This window comes from Lepidochelys olivacea (assembly GCF_965140295.1).
Source record: "Lepidochelys olivacea isolate rLepOli2 genome assembly, chromosome: 6".
Taxonomy (NCBI): domain Eukaryota; kingdom Metazoa; phylum Chordata; order Testudines; family Cheloniidae; genus Lepidochelys; species Lepidochelys olivacea.
Genome location: NC_140416.1, coordinates 38,101,589 through 38,121,319, shown reverse-complemented (window position 1 = coordinate 38,121,319; position 19,731 = coordinate 38,101,589). Strand labels below are relative to the sequence as shown.

The window sequence follows — 19,731 nt, the reverse complement described above, 5'->3', positions numbered from 1 at the left end:
TTCAATTTATAAATAGAACCAAGTGTAATGAGTGTTATAATTTTGTCAGTGAGTGTGGGTAGTTCTTTAAACTATCAAGTAGAGCTCCAGAGCCTGTGATTTTCTTATGATCCCAGGAATCCTCCCCCCCAGCCTCATCACCAAAAGAACACTATCTCCTCCTCTCCCCTCCCCTCCCCTCCCCTCCCCACCCCACCTGTCCCATCCGATCCCATCCCTGCAGGCAATCTGGAAATATACCACTGTTTGGTTGGATTTGGTTCATCATGTGAATAAAAATATAATTATCTTCAAACTTACAAATCTTTTTTTTCCTTTTATAATCCTACCCTTCCTGTGTGATTACTTTATTCTGTCACACTTCAATCAGTGTTTGGGTCATTACTGTTTGCTACCAGGAAAGCCATTATAAAGTCACAAACACTAGACAGTAGCATCACTGAATAAATCAAGCGTGAAGAGTAGTTTTATTGAAAAAAAGGAAGACTCTTCTTTATGTATAACTATCTTGCTAATTTTAGTATTGGGATAGAAAGAGAGAAGTATGTGGACATTAATATGGATTTTGGTGTAAAACAATTGGCCCAATTCTGGCAGGGCTTCCCTCAGAACTAAAGAAATGTGAGTTTCTGCAGAACTGGATCAGTATTTTTTAGTTTGTGATAATATGACAGTTGCCATTTATTTGTGGATTGCTTTCTGAGTTACCACAAGTCTATTGACTTTAAAGTTGTATTCTCAATGCCATAAACGATAAAAGTGAGGACATTCAGCCATAACTGTCTATAAAAGTATCTGTGCAAAATATGGAAACTTCTTGCTTCAAAGGGAAAATTAAAGATGAATTACATTTCCATCAAATAATCTGTTTGAAATGGACTCTTCTAAGAGATGACTACTGTCTTCCTGATCCTTCTGTGTTGCTAAACATATACACTTAAACCAAAACAGCCAATACCCTTTGTTCTGGTGCATTCTGAAAATAATTCTGAAGTTGATCAATATTTGGTACCTCTATTTGCCGGTTGCCTTTCAAGATTACAAAGAGGCTGCTATGATTTGCATCAACTCTTTATCTTAGCATTTATAACATCATATATTCACTGATTTCAATGATACTCTGTTTATCTATATAAAAGGACCATGATACACAATCATTATTCTTACTATAGAAAACCATGATATCTCTTGAAGTTACTGAATGAACTCAGCTGATACATTTTTGATATGCTGGTTTTCTTCTGTGCATTCTACTATTTTTTTGTGTGTGACCTTCAAGTATTTTGGTGCTAAGATTAGCATACATTTAAAACTAAATATAATGTGTTTAGTTAAGAAAACACAGGAAATGTAGTAAAAAAGCCCTTTCTGTTTGTATATTTAAGTTTCTAATTTAAACTGAATAAACTACTGGAACTAAAAGGGAATTTGTTATTTTCTCCTTAATTCATTCATTGTACCTAAGTATAATGACAGAAAACTCTTCAAAGCTGCTTATTGTACCTAGGTACAATAAAATAAATTTTGTTAGAATAGTAACTTTGACTTCAGATTTCATTATTTTTCTCCACCTTTTGAAGCCTTGCTTTCAACATCACAGAGTGTGTTTATTTAGAGAAATAGGTGAAAATTTATGCAATTATAACTGCACAGAAGTTATGGTAGTTAAGTCTGTTCCATAACTTCTTCATATCAGAATTGCTCAAACACTAACATTATTTAAATTTAAATAATTATCTGGATATTTCCACTATAGGTTTTCTAACCAGTGTAAGCAAATTGCTAAAATGTTTATATTTTAAAAAGTTGATTTAACTGAGGAAAATTATGGAGGATGTGGGAGGGGCCTAATGTTGAACAAACAGTATTTTTGAAAACTGAAATGTTCACTCTCCCCATTTCAATGATGGATGAATAAGAGGTATTCTTATTTAATACTGATTGATTCTGGCAAGTTTCATTTTTTGAAAGTACTCCTAGTTACTTCATTCTCAGAGGCAAATTTCATTTGCTACTGCTGTTTTCTCATTGTTTCCTTGAACTCCTTTGTCTGTATCCATCTATTGTCTTATACTTGGATAGTAAGTTCTTTACAGCAGGGACCATCTTTTTGTTCTATTTGTACAGTGCCTAGCACGATGGGGTATTACTATGTTAATACAAATAATTAATTTGCACTCCTTCCAAATCACTTTCACTGGATGTGGAAGTGTACTGGAAATGATGTCGTTCCACTGATTGAGTGAAGACACAATTCCATCAACCTATATACTCGTTCATTACAGAGCCCAGTTATGATTTTCCAAACCTTCCATTGGCACGATTGGTTTGGGTAGAGGACAGAGCCATACACAGGCACCCTAGCCATTTCTGTCCACAAAGAGGTGGTAGGAGTATAGTAGAGTAGCAGAGCCAACTCCCACTCAGAAGCTACAATCCCTCCTTCTGTCCACACAGAAATTTTCTTGCCAAGTTATGGGGATAGGGCAAAGTTTTGTTATCTGTATAAGAATACAACATTTAACCTCATGTTATTTTAAGAATTGTTGAATATTATAACCTCCTGGATTTCAGAATAATTAACATAAGGCAGCCAGTGTTTCAGATACCAGTTGAAGTTATTACCAAAATTCTGTAATTGTAATAGCTCTAATGGCAAATGGTGACTGGCATCAAGCATTATACAGGATACAATTATTTTGTAAATAATCTTGCTGTGAAAATTTTCTGGAAAGTGGCAAATGTCGCAGTCCATGCTTTCTTTTTGTCATCTTCAAATAATTCCTGCTGCTTCATTTTTAATATTTTCTTTTTTGCCATATTACTATTTCCCTTATAATTGCACATATGCAATGTTAGCATTCTAAATGAACATACAGATGTAAACTTTGTAGGTTTTTGAAAGTTGAAGGTCATGCCATATGTTATTGGAATGGTGATTTTTCTCTACATTTGCAATATGTGGTGTATAAGGTCAGGTCTGACCTTAATGTCAGAGTAGTAGAAAGGCGAGCAAACTTGTATTTTTACAATACAAAAAGGCTGTATTTTAGATTTATTACAGTTGACTCACAAGGGTAAACTAACTTAAAAGAACTGATTAATTTCTAAAATGTAACTTTCCCCCCTTAACTATAACTTAATTCCATAAACAGAATTATTTCGTAACTAAACAATGAAATTGTACTTAGATACCCATGTTGCAGTCAGTATTTTTGAGTGACTAAAATGATTTATTATAATTTTGATTTTTTCCTTTATTAATTTTTATTTTTGGAGTTTTAAACTATGAATATGTGTTTAACTGAACCATATCATTACACAATTTCTGGATAATAAAATAGAGTATTACAATCTCCAGATATTCAAAAATCATGAGTCAGGTCCCAGAAAACAGTGAGATTGGCTTAAAAATCAAGAATTTTTTAAAATAATAAATGTTAAGTTTCTGTTTGCCTTCTGGATTTTGAATGTTGTGGGTTCAGATTTTTCAAGCTTTCCCCTGCAGCCATGAAGACTAGAAACTCACTTTAAAAAATTAAAATGCTGAGATTCTCACAGTCATGTGACTTCAGGAGCTGGGGCTTTAAGAAAAAAACGTCAAACGTGAGAATTTGCAACCTGATATAACTTATTCTGTCCTGGCTGCTGGTTTACAAAAGGCTCTTAGCTGTAATTTTATAAACTTCAGATGCATATCCTTCTTTTTGGTCATGTAGAATAAAATCTAGGTGTTTGTGACAGAGAGAGGCATCCAGAAAAGCTGCAGAAAAGTGTTAATGAGCATATGTTCTCTCTCTGTCACAGTACCGTGTAGTGCCTCCTTGGCAGATATTTAATTCAGGTCCACTCTAAAACATCCTCTCTGTGTAGAAGACTTGCAGAGAGTGAACTCTGCAAGTATGCTGAGAGCACGGTTCAGAAACTGTGCTCTGTTAGCTAGGTATATGGAAAAGGCCTCCTGAATTTGATCTGTAGTCCTTTGATATTCAGGACATGTTCAATTTTGAAATATTGTGATAACTGCAATCATTTTTTCATAGACTGATGCATTTTAGTTTGAACAACATAAAATCATAAATGCATTCAGAGAGTTTATGTTGTACTGCTGTTTATCAGGTAACCCACTCAGTTTTTGCACTCTGTGGAAAGGCATTGCTCATTATATATTGGTTATCACTATGTGCTAGATTAAAAGTAGGAAGATAAAACTAGAATAACAGAAATAAGTTCTGTGAGTGAAATTTTACACCTTTTTTCCCCTATTACTATAATTTTCAATTCCTTTTTGGTCCAGTATTTTAGGGTCAAAAATGAGTTGCCAGGTTGTTTTTTCAAATTTGCTTGCAGCTATTCTGTATGTGAAAATTGCTGTTTACAGAGAAGAAACCCAGCAAATGTATAAGCTTTGTCTAGCTGAAAATCAGGTTTCTGTTCCTGTTGATGCTGATCCTGATGATATTATAGGATACCTTTCTGCTGGAAGGGAATTATTGTTCAGGAAAATTATATGCTGCTGTTACAATGTGTGCCCTAATCTTAAAGAAAATCCATGTAATTTGAGCAAGGAGTGTGCGGGAACCTCTTCTTAATGTGGAAAGAGTATAAAATGTGTCACTAAACACTCATGTGGGAACTGAGATTCTCTTTGGATCATAAGTATTTATATATAGATTAGTGTTAAGATAGTTATATAATACATTCAGAAAGTATAGATGATGGGACTACAGAGGGCATCATATATGGGAACGAAGAAAATTACCATGTTGGCAACAATGGAAGAGGGTAGTAGTAGATCTTGTACAATTCTTTAGTTAAATTATTAAGTAAAATATCAATTAAATATAGCTTTGTATGGGAAAAACAATTATAATTGGTCTAGAATCCAGAAAAGATTTCTATGGCTTTATATGTTAGTCTTGAGCCATTTAGGATTTTATAGGTCAAAAGTACCACTTAAACTCTACCCAGAAGCCAATAGGTAGCCAGTGATACGCACTTTTAAAAACTCCACAGTTGGTCATTATCACCAGGAAATGATCATCAACCAACTTGGCAAGTGCAATGTCTGTACCCCTTCTAATTCTGACCTGAGGAGGAAAGGGCCAGGGAAGCTGAGGACATTCCGATTCTCTGAGAGACGTCTCCTCACAATCCTGTTATTTTGCTATAAAATAAAATATTAGATACCAGTTAATAAGGCTTTGTGAGAAGAGGCTGAACATATGCTTCTTTTAAAGTAATTAGCACCTTGACCTTTCAGAGAAAGCCAACGACCCCGTAATGGCCCTTACTGATCAAGAAGAAGGATCCAAATCAGAGACTGTGTCACAAAGGTCTCCCAACACACCCACAACCTGTTAAGCAACACTACCGAGAGAACAAGCAGTAACAACCTGGGATTAGTCCTCTCCAGTTATGGCTCTGCCTTAACAGGTGCAAGATAGCTCTTCATCTGCATCTATGGCAGGTCATCCATAGATCATAGAGACCAGTAAGGATTAAGCCTGAGGGGGAAGTAACTGGGGGTCACACTGTCAACAGCTGATGACAAAAAATCCTTAGTAAACACTTCTAAACCACCAGAAAATTCTGTTAGTAATACAATCTCCCTCAGAGTCACATGGAAAACCTAAGGTTCCATTCACCTCAAGAGCAGACTATCAAAACCAGTCCCTTACTGCATCAAAGAATTTGGGCACTCAACTCAAATCCCAGAAGGCAATGACATAAGTGTAAAATCCAACCCTGCAATCTCTGATCTGAACAGAAACACTAGATTCAGTTTGTGGCTGGCTTTAAATTGAGACTTTAAATACGCTTACCTTTGATGATCTCACGGTTATCATGGTGGCCATGAAATCCTGATACTATTTAGAAGGTTCGTCATTGATTTGGACGATGGTCACCAAGTTCTACCAGCAGAATAAAGGAGAAGTTTAACTCTCCGCAGTAATCATGGTAGCACACTTTTTATGAACTCTATTCACAAGAGTGAGGCCATCATATGCTGTCACATAGTGGGGTGCAATCTGGATCAGGAAGGGGTTGTCACCGGCTGCCCTGTAACCCTTGGTACCTCCCAACCTGGGCTGCTCACAACAGCCTACCAGCATTCAGGTCGCACTCTGAGGTCTATGTATATCCGGAGCTCTGGTCCAGCAGCAATGACCCCAGCAGCACATCAGTCACACTGGCTTCCACCAGCCTTGGTTACTATTAGTAGGGTGTCTCTAACACACTTGCAGTGGCGCAGTTTCCCAAAAACATGTTCTGCACTATCCAGCCCTCTTCTGAACAGTTTACAGAACCAGTGAACCCTTAATAGCTAAAGTAGGGGTTCTCAAACTGGGGCTCGGGACCCCGCAGAGGGTCGCAAGGTTATTAATGGAGGATCGCGAGTTGTCAGCCTCCACCCCAAACCCCGCTTTGCCTCCAGCATTTATAATGGTGTTATAAATTTAAAACACTTTTTTATATATTTAAGGGGGATTGCACTCAGAGGCTTGCTATGTGAAAGGGGTCATGAGTACAAAAGTCTGAGAACCACTGATCTAAAGAGTCAATATTCAACAGATTGCTACTTTAATTGGAGTTACCAGTCTGTTCAGTGCAAATAAATCCAATGCTGTGTTTACATTAAAAAATAAAACAAGTTTATTAACAAGCAAATAAAAGTGAAAACTCATCGAAAAGTCTAAAATTAATTTAGCAAGTTTTGGTTCAAGGCGTTATTTAAGACTTCCTTTCTTACCGACAGTCTTTCAATAAAATGGTGACTGACCCTTTCCTTTGTCAGGGTCTCTCCCAGAGGCCCACAGGTGCTGGTGTCTTTGTTTTAGGTGAAAGAGAGAGAGAGGAGGTCATTTGGGGGTCTGTCCTTTTGTTTTATAGTCCAATGAACCCTTGAAGTGGATTCATCTGAAGATTACTCCTCAAAGCAAAAGTTTATTCAAACAGTAAAGGAAGCAACATGGAATCTGGTGATGAAGGAGGCTTGCATCTCTTTCTTCCCACCTTGTTTGCTGAAATGCCAATTTGTTTTGTCTCCTGCTATCTCCTCCTCTTGTTGTCTGGAGGACTTTGTTTTCTACTTTGTTAATTGAGGTAAACACACATTCCTTTGTTTAGGATAGACCTGTTTAACAATCTTTGTGGAGGCAGGGTGGTGTGGTTATGAGCATGTGCTATAATAGCACACAGGGGGACTTCATAACTTTACATATAAAGTTTGCAATATACATTTCAACATGATATTACTGACCAACAAGTTATTAGTTTTCAAATGATACCTCAGAAGATTATTACAATAGTTGTAGGGCATGAATATAGGAGTGCTTTCAGTCACACATGCATTCCCTAAACGTGCTTTATTCTGAATGCCTAAACTGTTGGGATGGAACATGTATGTACCTACATTCAGCTCGGTGGCATTTCTCTGTATGTAATGTGGTAACTTCTGAAAATCTTGTTTGTCAGAATGCCTTGGGCTCATTCTGGTCTCTATTCCTCCAACAAGGTAACTTGTACACTTGTCGTCTTATGGATTTTACACCTACGTATCATTACAAATTACTTGTCTTTGTTAATATGTAGCTTTTAGTGTTTTAAAAAAAAAACAGTCAGCATTCTCAGCTGTCATTTTGATTTTTTTTTTATGGCTCCCAGTCAGTAGATATTCCATATTCCTACCAGTGATAGAGAAATGAGAGAGAAAACTCTTGAGTAAAAATATAAAAGGTACCTAAATCCATTTTCAGATGTGACTTGGGCATGTAAGTCATTTTGGAAAATGGGAGTTAGGCTTCTAAGTCACTTACGCACTTTTGAAAATTTTAATCATTGGGACTAATACGTCTCCCTGAGCGCTAACCTGCTCAAAAAGAGTAATCTTGTGGATGGGAGCCAGGAGTTCTTGGGTTCTTTCCTGGATCTGCTTCTGGTTTAATACATGTTCTTGGACAATTCCATTTACTGTTCTTTGCCTTGGTTTTTCCATCTCTGATATGGGGCTAGCTCTTGACCGTCTTACCTTACAGGGGTGTTCTAGGGAATTCCTTGGTTGACATTTGTGGAGTGCAGCACAAAATAAACACACAGGTTAAAGAGGGAGGTCATTTCTCTAAAAAGGGAAATTGTGTCTCTACTTTTCTTGTATTCAAGAGATAGAAATAATTTTTGTGTTGATAGAACAAGGCTTTTAATTTGGATTTGGAGCCAGAATTACTTCAGAGTTCTTTCATTTGTTAAGATTACTTTGTTTACAGTAGGGTGTCATGTTGTCTCAAATGTGCGTCCCTTAGAGCACTTTGTAGCCCATTGTTTTTTTGGTGTCTTGACAACAATAATGGTAGTCACCCTGCAAGCAAATGCTTTTTTGCACAGAAGCTGGAATTTCAGCTAAGGGCTGTATCTAGTGGATAGTGTGATATCTAGTGGATCAGACCTAGTGTTTGCCACACAGTGTCCTTTGTTCAGTCCTTCGGCTGCACTTTTCACAATTTATTAATTAAAAGAGATTAAATGTTTCATTACCTGGTAATCTCTTGGATTAGGTAAACTTTTTCTGACTGGAACTCTTTTTTAAACATAATTCGCTGGCATTTTAAAAAAACAACAACTAAGTATGGGAAGGGACCTATCTATGCCAGCTCCAAAAATAAGGTTACAGCACCCAGTTTTGGGCACTGCATTTGAAGAAAGACGTGGACAGATTGGATAGAATCTAGAGGAGAACAACAGAAATAAGAGCTTTAGAAAACATGACCTATGGGGAAAGATTGAAAGAATTGGATATTTTTAGTCTAGAAGGTTACATGTAAGTTGTCATAAAAAGATCAGTTCTTCTCTGTGTCCACCGGGGGTATGACGAGGTAATCAGCTTAATTCGCAGCAAGGGAGATTTAGGTTAAGTATTAGGGGAAAAAAATTATTCTGTAAGGATTGTTAAATAGTGCAACAGGTTATCTAATGAGGTTGTGGAATCCCTGTAATTGGTGAAGGTTTTAAGAACAGACGAGACAAACATCTGTGAGGGATGTATACTTAATATCCTGCCTCTGTGTGGCAAGATGGACCAATTGAGTTCTTGAGGTCCCTTCCAGCTCTGAGTCATACAGATGTATTTCACACAAAAGTTTAGCTCAGGTTGGCACCAGTAGCTTTTGCCTTGAATGCAGGGCTGGTAATGCTCAAGCGCTTGCTCTCTTAATGGTATCTGAGATAAAAACACAAGGTCAAGGTAGGTGTGCCAGTTGATTTTCAGTTCGATGTGCTCTCAAGTACCTTATCTTCTGTCACAGGACTTCTGTTTTGTATTTGTTCTGACTGTGCCACATCAAAGGAAATAGTAAAGTGAAGATCACAAAGGGCATTCATGTAAACTAAAAAGTCCATTTGACCATATGTAGTCCCATTAAATTGAAAAGCATTGGTTATGCTTGCGCTTGTTGGATTGGGCCCTGTGTTTTGCAAAAATTGATACACTGCTAACTGTAGCAGGAATCTCAGTGAAGCTCATTCTGTACTAATTTCAACAGAAAATGTTTGAAGAAAAAAGTAAATTTTGTATTTGCAAATAGAATCATAGGACAGGAAGGGACCTCGAAAGGTCTTCCAGTCCCCGCCACTCGTCTCAGGACTAAGTATTATCTAGACCAGGGGTCGGCAACCTATTGCATGTGTGCCAAACATGGCACGTGAGCCAATTTTTAATGGCACGCTGCTGTCTGCTGGACCTGGGCAGACAGCAGCAAGCCACTAAAAATCCAGCCCGGCCCGGCCCGGCTCGGCCCGCTCTTTTCCGCCCACTGCTCTCTCCTTGCAGGACAGGCAAGCTTTCCCCTCCCCCTGCCTCTTCCCCCAGCGTGCTGGGTTCCTGCCCCTCCTTCTCTCCCTCCCTGCCGCCGATCAGCTGACGGCCCTTGCTATGGAGTGGGAGAGGTAAAAGCGGGGGAGAGGTAAAAGCGGAGCCACTGTGCGCTTTCTGCTCTGGGGACCTTGGGGAAGGGGGTGGAATCAGGGCATATCCCCTCCAGCCCCCTGCCATGAGCTGCTCAGGGCAGGGGGCTGGAAGGACCCCTGCACACCCCAGCCGTCTGCTCTCACCCCTGCACCCCCCCCACAACCCCAGCCCTGATTCTGGCACCCCCCACACATACCCAGCCTCCTGGCCTGACTCCTGCACCCTCCTCACACACCCCCAGCCCCCTGCCCTGACTCCTTCACCCCCCCCACATACCCCCCCACACCCTGAGCACCAAACGGGAGCTCCTGCACACGCACACATATACACACACACACACCCATTCCCACCTGCACTCCTCGCACCAAATGGGAGCTGCCCAGGTAAGTGCTCCACACCCAAACCTCCTGAGCCCCCTCCCTCATTCTAGCTGCTGGCCAGACCCTGCACCCCAACCCCCCAGCCTGCTCCTTCACCCCCAGCCTTGTTCTCCGCATACTCCCACCCTCATCTCAGTGTAGAGAGAGGAAGAGAATGGCTAGAACCAGGGAGAAGGTAGGTACCTACTCTATGTGGACAGGGCTGGGACTCCAGACCGGCAGCGGGCTGAGCGGGGCCGGCAGCCAGGACCCTGACTGGTAGGAGCCAGCGGGCTGAGCCGCTCAGCCCACTGCCAGTCTGGGGTCCCAGCCGCTGGCCCTGCTCAGCCCACTGCTGGTCTGGGTTTCTGGCTGCCTGCCCCTTGCCAGCCGGGGTCCCGTTTAGCCTGCAGCCACTCTAAGTGAATAGAACCCCAGGCTGGCAGCAGGCTGAGCGGGCCGGCGGCGTAAGATCATTTTAATTTAATTTTAAATGAAGCTTCTTAAATGTTTTGAAAACCTTGTTTACACACGACAATAGTTTAGTTATATAATGTATAGACTTAGAGAGAGACCTTCTAAAAAACGTTAAAATGTATTATTGGCAAGCAAAACCTTAAATTAAAGCGAATGAATGAAGACTCGGCACACCACTTCTAAAAGGTTGCCGACCGCTGATCTAGACCATCACTGACAGTGTTTGTCTAACCTGCTCTTAAAAGTCTCCAATGATAGAGATTCTACAACCTCCCTAGGCAATTTATCCCATTGCTTAACCACCCTGACAGTTAGGAAGTGTTTCCTAATGTCCAACCTAAACCACCCTTGCTGCAATTTAAGCCCATTGCGTCTTGTTCTATCCTCAGGGGTTAAGAAGAACAATTTTTCTCCCTCCTCCTTGTAACAACCTTTTATGTTCTTGAAAACTGTTATCATGTCCCCTCTCAGTCTTCTCTTCTCCAGACTAAACAAACCCAGTTTTTTCAGTCTTCCCTCATAGATCATGTTTTCTAGACCTTTAATAATTTTTGTTGCTCTTCTCTGGACTCTCTCCAATTTGTCCACATCCTTCCTGAAATGTGGCGCCCAGAACTGGACACAGTACTCCAGTTGAGGTCTAATCAGATGGAGTAGAGCGGAAGAATTACTTCTTGTGTCTTGCTTACAACACTCCTGCTAATACATCCCAGAATGATGTTCGTTTGTTTTGCAACAGTGTTACACTGTCGACTCATATTTAGCTTGTGGTCCACTATGACGCCCAGATTCCTTTCCGCAGTATTCCTTCCTCGGTGGTCGTTTCCCAAATACAACTGCACTGGGTTGGATGGGGCACTAGAAAACGTAAGTGTAGAAGAAGCAGAAACATGGGTGGTTTGATTAAATCTTGTACTCAACTTGACATGACCAGTGGTGTAGTTTGCATTTTCAATGCAAAGTTAAATTCTTCAACATCCTGGTTTGATAAGAAATTAAGATGGAGAGCTAATTGGATTCTAGTGTAAGGGATAAAATTCAAATGAAATTTGTGACCCTGTTCAGGTGAGAGTTCTGGTCATGAGGAAGATGTGCTGTTTTTACTACTATTTTCTCCAGGAAAAAAATACCCCTCAGTTTAAAATAGCATTTAACAGAGTATAATGTATTTTTTAAAATTCCTAGTTCATGTGCTAGGGCAATGACTATAAAAATAAATTTCATACATTGATGGGTAAGCCCTTTTTCATTTTAGTAAGTCTAATTTTTTTTCCAAAAATCGTCAGTATCAGAAGAGTCACCAACCAGTCATGTTTTATTAATGCATAGCTAGCAGTAAACACCAATTTGTGTAGATAGTTAGTTGTGTGGTGAGCGTATGCCTAGAATTGTATATAAGAAGAGCTCTAAAGATACAGATCTAGCCATGCCTTTTTATTTTATCATGGTTGATATTCAAATAAAACGTATTTTTAAAATTAAAAATTACAAAACAATGTATTGAGTGGGATAACTGTTTCCTGTGGGCAGAGAATGAGTAAATCTTAATGAAAACTTTTTTGTTGTCTGTGTGCTTTGCCCTTTAACACCGCTTCACCATAAAGACCCTGAATCACAGCACACTGTTGTTAGAAAATATTTCTGTTATGGTAGTGCCCATCAGCCCGGGTCAGGATTCTGGGCTTCATTGTGCTGAGTGCTGCACAAATACAGAAAAGAGACAATTCCTGCAATGTAAAGACACAAATAGAGAAAGGGTAGACGATTTGGACATGACATACAAATGAATATAGGAAAGAAGTGGCCCCGCTTTAACAGGAGTAAATATTGTCTGTTTTTTTCAATTGGGATTAACAGCAGGGAGGAAGGGATCAGGAAAGAAGTGGAAGAGGAATAAATACAGCTGGTTGCCTATCTAGCCAGGCTCAGCAGGCTAGGTTTTGTTGGCATCATTGCAAAGATGAGTCTTAAAAAGGGATTTGAAGAAGGATAAGTGACTTCAGATTTTTTTCAGTGAATGTTTCCTGTGCATTAGGGGCAGCATGGGAGAAAGCATGAAGATAGTGTTGGAAACTGAAGACTGAAAATGGTGGTGGAGTGAAGGCAAGAGTCAGTGTCAAAATAAATAAAAGCAGCTAGGTAAGGTGGGACTAATTACAAAAGTCTTTAAAGGTAAAGACAAGAATGCTTGTATTTGGTGCAGAGGTGAGAGGAAAGCAAGCAGAGGCACTCAAATAAAAGGTTGATGTAGTCAGAATGATGAGCCAAGAAGATGATTTTCTTGCTTTTATGTCAAACCCTATTTGGATAGATCTTTCTCTGGAGATCTTAAATCCACTCCTCAAGCCTGTAGAGGACTTAGGTGCCATTAAGAATTCTGTACCCCCCAGGGTATGAATAGACTGTTTTCAGAGTACTTCCACCCCCTGCCAATTCAGGGAATTCCAAAAAGGTTAAGGACCCAGACTCTGATTCTCTTCATAGAAGTGAACATTCTTCAAGTTTCAGAGCACTTTGCCACAAAGTTAATAACATTAAGAAGCAAAGACATTTTTTATTTTCTGTGGCAGAAACAAGGCATTAGCTTGGGATCAAATGGTTTTTGAAGTATTCCCTATGTCGACTTACTGAGTATTTGAATTGCATTTACTGTCTTTTGTACTGTAAAGGGCTGTATACAAACAGGGTAAGAGAACTTCAAAGATCGCAAACAAATTTGGACCATGATCCAGCAAATGTACTTACATTTTATGTGTTTGAGTGGTCCTGCTGGAGTTCATTTATAAAGTTAAGCATTTTTGTTAGCACTGCAAATGAAATATTTTGGGTCTTGAGTTGAGCTTGGTGATCTTAATTATTTCTGTGATCACTTCATGTACGCATGAAAGAGTATATGATCATGCTGGTCTATTTTAAGAAAAACGTCTGGGAGGAAAAATATTAAACCAAAGCATTTTAAAAAAAAAATCAGAAAGACAATTTTTTATGCTGTAAGAGTGGCTCCATGTTTCATAAGTGATAGTGTAGAGAAAATGTCCAATGTTCTAGAAGCATTAGGTGGCAGTAGTGTGCTATATTTGGCAGCTGCTTTGTCATTTGGTTGTTTTTTTTTTAAAGCTTTCATAATCTTAATGTGGTATCACAAACTAGATTATAATATACTGGTTTAGTCATAGTTTTGTTATGGGATTTGTGTGACACTGTAGGGGCAGTCATTGTTTGGGCCTCTTTGGCATGCTTAAGATGTAGTCAGAATGCAGTTGTTACAGCAGAGTATTAATGATTTTTATTTTCCTGTTACACGTATAAAACAGTAATTTACAATAATGTGACCTAAAAATATTCTGAGGAGGTGTGTATCAGAGAGATCCTGAGAAACTTGTTCAGTGTGTAATTTACGAGGTAGTAACTTCAGTAAATTTTATCCTCTCCCTTGGGCCCAAATGCTAAATTCCCTTTTGTACTTGTAAATGTGTAAAATCATATTATTAGAGATCCAGAAAAGGTGACATTATCCTGTTAATTAGAAGTGTGTCATACTTTGGGTTGATTTCCTTACCATTAGCAAAAGTGTAATTATGACTTGTATGCAATTTAGTTTTTTATTTAGTTCTATTTTACAAGTCATCTGTTTTACATCTAGAATAAAGTATTCGTGTTTCTCAAATGTCAGGATTTAGCTCAGAATGTGGAAACATTTTGCTACTTCACATTTTATTGCCTCTATAGTTTTCAAATATATAGTGCTGTCCTAACCCTGTGTGAGGATATGTTGCTGTCTTATGTTTTTGTCTTCCTTTAACATCTAGGGAAAACGAGTGCATTTTTTAAGTTCAAGGGAATATTGGTGGAACAAGGTAGATATAATTAACCTTTCATCGTAGTGATTTTAGTGTTGCTTCAAATCTTGGACAGGTACACTTAACTTGTGACCTTTTGATTTTATTTTTTTTCTCGTTGTCTCTCTCAGGTAAAGGGGCTCAGGGAATTCAAAGCTGGTGTAGTAGTGTCATTAATTTGGCAGAATGATCAATTAATAGAAGAAGAGCATGAAAGCGTTGACAGAACATGCTACCTAATTAGTACCTGATGAACCATGTAGGCCACAGAGCACAGAGTGCAGTGTCGCTTCAGGGTAGTTGCTGTATAAGACCTTTGCATTCAAATCATTAAGTAGCCAAAGAGCAATACTTCAGTTTGATTTCAGCTGGGTAAGGAAATCCTGCAAAGTGCTGAGCGAATCCATTTCCCACTGAAGTAATGGAAACTGAGGACACTCAGTACTTATACGAGAAACTCAGTAACTCAAAGCATTGGGCTTTTCAAATCTTTTTTTTTGAAATGTTTGTCTACACATTGTACAATTAAAGTGATTATAATTTTAAAAAATAAATTGTTTTCTTTTAACTGTGTTGAAGAACTAAGCTAGAGAGAGAAGAGTTGGAAATATTAGTTCAATAAGATTTCCTGCAGATCCAGGTAATATCAAAGGGATAAGTGTCCACTTACTCAAGATTTTTGAAGTCATTGCAAACTGAGGGTGTTTAGCACCATGCAGGGTTGAGCTTCCACACTGCTAACGGGCTTTGTCTATGTGTCTGAGTGGGTTTTCTATAGAGCCTTTTACTGGGTCTTTTAATTGCACTTTAAACTTACAAGTCTTGCACAACAACTGGGTAACACTAGAAGAATTGCTTTGTGTTGCTGTTAACCAACTATTTGTCCATTCATATACATAAGTATGTCTATAACATCATTCACCTTGTTGAAACACAATTGTATCTCCTCCAATGACATAGAGAACCGGTCAGTGTTAAAAACAAGAACTCTTCAAAATAGATTTACTTAAGCTATTCCATTTTATTTAAATACAGTAGTTTTTCTTTAGAGTAATTTTAACGTTAAAAAGTATGAATTTTAAATTTTACATTATTTATTTATTTATTTATTTGTAAACCTGATCTAATTTAATGAGTCCATGCTGAGCACTGGGAAAATGACTACTTTCCTCCAGTGCCACATGGTGGGTGCATAGGTCCAGTTTGTCACCTTATTTTCTTTTAATCCTTTTTATGGGACAATGAACAAAAATAACTGGAGTATTTTTAAAGAGACAAGGTGGGTGAGGTAATATATTTTACTGGACCAACTTATTTTTTAATTTAGTTAACCAAAATTACACAGTCCATTCAAATTCAAAGGATAGTTACATGACTCACAAAATATGAAGGCTCTCATTTAAGTTAATGGCAGAATTCCTGTGGATGAGAGGAGAATGAGGCCATAAAACAGTAAAGGTTAATCTGTGTAGATCAGTAATTTTCAATGTGTGGTCCGAGGACTCTTGGTGTCTGCAGACCATGACTAAGATTTCCAAAGGGGTCCACACCTCCATTTGAATTTTTTTAGGGGCCCACAAATGAAAAAAGTTTTTGAAAACCACTGATGTAGATTCTTAGTCTTGGTCTACGTGGGGGAGGGGGGATCGATCTAAGTTACGGAACTTCAGCTACGTGAGTAATGTAGCTGAAGTCGACACACTTCGATAGACTTACCATGGTGTCTTCACCGCTGTGAGTTGACTGCTGCTGCTCCCCCATCGACTCCGCCTACGCCTCTTGCAGCGCTGGAGTACAGGAGTCGATGGGAGAGCACTCGGGGGTCGATTTATCGTGTCTAGACTAAACGCGATAAATCGATTCCCACTTGATCAATCGTTGCCCGCCGATCCAGTGGGTAGTGAAGACATACCCTTAGCCACACCCATCACCATGGTAGCTGAGCACCTCAATTTAGCCTGTTTTACTGTAACCTGAATAGTCTGTGCCATAGTTTGCATGGAAATTACTTTAGAAGGTGAAAATGAAAGATAAGCAATCAAATAATGTTGTAAATTTCTATTAGATACTATCATAGGAATGCCTAGTTCAAACTGTTTTAAATTGTGTTTGTGTGGGTATTTACGTACTGTATATTAAATTAACTTACCCTGCTAAAAGTAAACTATTTTTAGTCACATTTTTAAAACAGCTTTATAATGTAATTATATGGTCCCTGAAGGTGCGCATAATTGAATGATAGAGTGCCTTTTTTGTATTTCCATCTAGCAAGGGAACTGCTCAGCTCTATTTTGTGGTCCTCTATCTGCTGGGCTGGATACCTTATGAGGCACTGTGTAATTCAATTACAAATACCTTTAGGAGACTTACAATTACATAGCGCATAGATTTTATTTCCCCTTCTTTGCATATTTTTTTTTACTGCAAAACTTAATATTCTGCATCTTAAATTATTAAATTAAACATAATTGCTGTATTTAAAAAAGAGACAGGATTTTAGTATCTTGGACAACTTTAAAGGGAATATCTACCAGGCTACTAGACTGATAAGGACACAATGCATGTTTTGGTGTTAACTGTTAATTGGTCATGAGATTTGAGGCCTGAACCATATACACTTAGAATTGGCTGAGGCCCTCTGCAGATTGATGCATCTGGAGCATCAGTGACAGCATCTTTTGAAATCCTAGATCCATTGAAGTCAATAGGTTTGCCATTGACTTGATCAGAGGCAGGATTTCTCCCCCAGCTTCGATGACGTTAATCTTTTATGTTGATGATCATTATGCAAGAGATTTCCACACAGACACCTCTGGATCATAGGGCTACAAGAAGTGTCAAAACTCTTCTCTTCTAAATTTATCTTTGGAAGAAGAAAAGATATAAGGCCTGATGCAAACCCCCTTTGAAGTAAATTTTCATTTACTTCAGTGGGTATCGGATCAGACTCATAAAGCCTTACATCTTTTGGTTGCTGGTTTGAATCCAGGCCAGACTGATGGTGCCTTAATTGTTACCATACAATGGCTGTTTGGCCTATGTGAAACGAATCTTCTCTCAGTTCATTTCCCAGTGGACAAGTGTCCACATCACAGAAGGCACCTCCAAAGTTTTCATTAATTGGTCCCTTTGTTGGCAGTTGTGGCAGAAAGGCTAAGACTGAATGACAACAGACACTCCAGGTCAGGGGTGAGGTATCTTGGCAGAGCCTTATGGGGACACACTTACTTTCACTTCATATGCTGTAACCATTGTGTGGAAGATTTATATTTCCAGGACTGTCAGTCTGGTACTAAATTCACTCTGATTTTAAAAAAGGTGAAGAAAACTGTAACCACAAATAGATCATTTTTAAATGCTCTGGTGTACAGTAATTCAAACTGCAAAAGTCAGACTAAAGTACTTTGTACTTATTCTTCAATATCCTTTATGCTTGATTCTTGTATCCTGTTTATGCTGAACACTGTTAATCTGAAATTATTTTTTATAAAACGTATAATTAGAAATTAAACAGAATTATACCAGTTTACCTTTCTTTTAAAATTAGAAAAAAATGTTATCAAGGTTATAGCAGCCGTCTCGTCATATGTCTTGAAAGGTTAAGATGGTCTTTGCATGCTACAGGCAGGTTAGCATGAGCCTGCCAATACTTTTTTCTAAGTGGGACCTCTTACAGCTTTTCTTTCCTGTCCTATTACCTGTCTGAGCCTACAGATAATGCCATTCGTAGCTGTTAGCTAGTGGAAAGTGTACAAAGTTTGCTTCCACTGAAAACCTTTTGAAACATAATGTGGCTGAAATTTAGACACTATAAATGTAGCTTGCATCTTTAATCTGTTCTTTTGTTGAAAAGAACTTGGTGGGATAACTCACATGACTGGAGTACTGTCATGGATGGATATAAACTGTTCAGGAAGGACAGGCAAGGCAGAAAAGGTGGAGGGAGTTGCATTATGTGTAAGGGAGCAGTATGACTGCTCAGAGCTCAAGTATGAAACTGCAGGAAAACCTGAGAGTCTCTGGATTAAGTTTAGAAGTGTGAGCAACAAGGATGATATCGTGGTGGGAGTCTACTATAGACCACTGGACCAGGGGGATGAGGTGGACAAGGCTTTCTTCTGGCAACTCACGGAAGTTACTAGATTGCAACCCCTGGTTCTCATGGGAGACTTCAATCACCGTGATATCTGCTGGGAGAGCAATTCAGCGGTGCACAGACAATCCAGGAAGTTTTTGGAAAGTGTAGGTGACAAGTGCAAGTGCTGGAGGAACCAACTAGGGGCAGAGCTCTTCTTGATGTGCTGCTCACAAACTGGGAAGAATTAGTAGGGGAAGCAAAAGTGAGTGGGAACCTGGAAGGCAGTGACCATGAGATGGTCGAGTTCAGGATCCTGACACAGGGAAGAAAGGAGAGCAGCAGAATACGGACCCTGGACTTCACAAAAGCAGACTTTGACTCCCTCAGGGAACTAATGGGCAAGATCCCCTGGGAGAATAACATGAAGGGGAAAGGAGTCCAGGAGAGCTGGCTGTATTTTCAAGAATCCTGATTGAGGTTACAGGGACAAACCATCCCGAAGTGTAGAAAGAATAGTAAATATGGCAGGTGACCAGCTTGGCTTAACAGTGAAATCCTTGCTGATCTTAAACACAAAAAAGAAGCTTACAAGAAGTGGAAGATTGGACAAATGACCAGGGAAGAGTATAAAAATATTGCTTGGGCATGCAGGAGCGAAATCAGGAAGGCCAAATCACACCTGGAGTTGCAGCTAGCAAGAGATGTTAAGAGTAACAAGAAGGGTGTCTTCAGGTATGTTAGCAACAAGAAGAAAGTCAAGGAAAGTGTGGGCCCCTTACTGAATGAGGGAGGCAACCTAGTGACAGAGGATGTGGGAAAAGCTAATGTACTCAATGCTTTTTTCCCTCTGCCTTCACAAACAAGGTCAGCTCCCAGACTGCGGCACTGGGCAGCACAGCATAGGGAGAAGGTGACAAGCCCTCTGTGGAGAAAGAAGTGGTTCGGGACTATTTAGAAAAGCTGGATGAGCACAAGTCCATGGGGCCGGATGCGCTGCATCCGAGAGTGCTAAAG

The 19,731-nt window shown here is 39.2% G+C and overlaps 1 protein-coding gene across 3 annotated transcripts in view; it reads left to right on the top strand.

The window, feature by feature from the left end:
- DNAJC24 (DnaJ heat shock protein family (Hsp40) member C24) overlaps positions 1 to 19,731 on the top strand; it is a 68,032-nt gene that overhangs the window by 3,346 nt on the left and 44,955 nt on the right. The gene's annotated exons all lie outside the window — the stretch shown is intronic.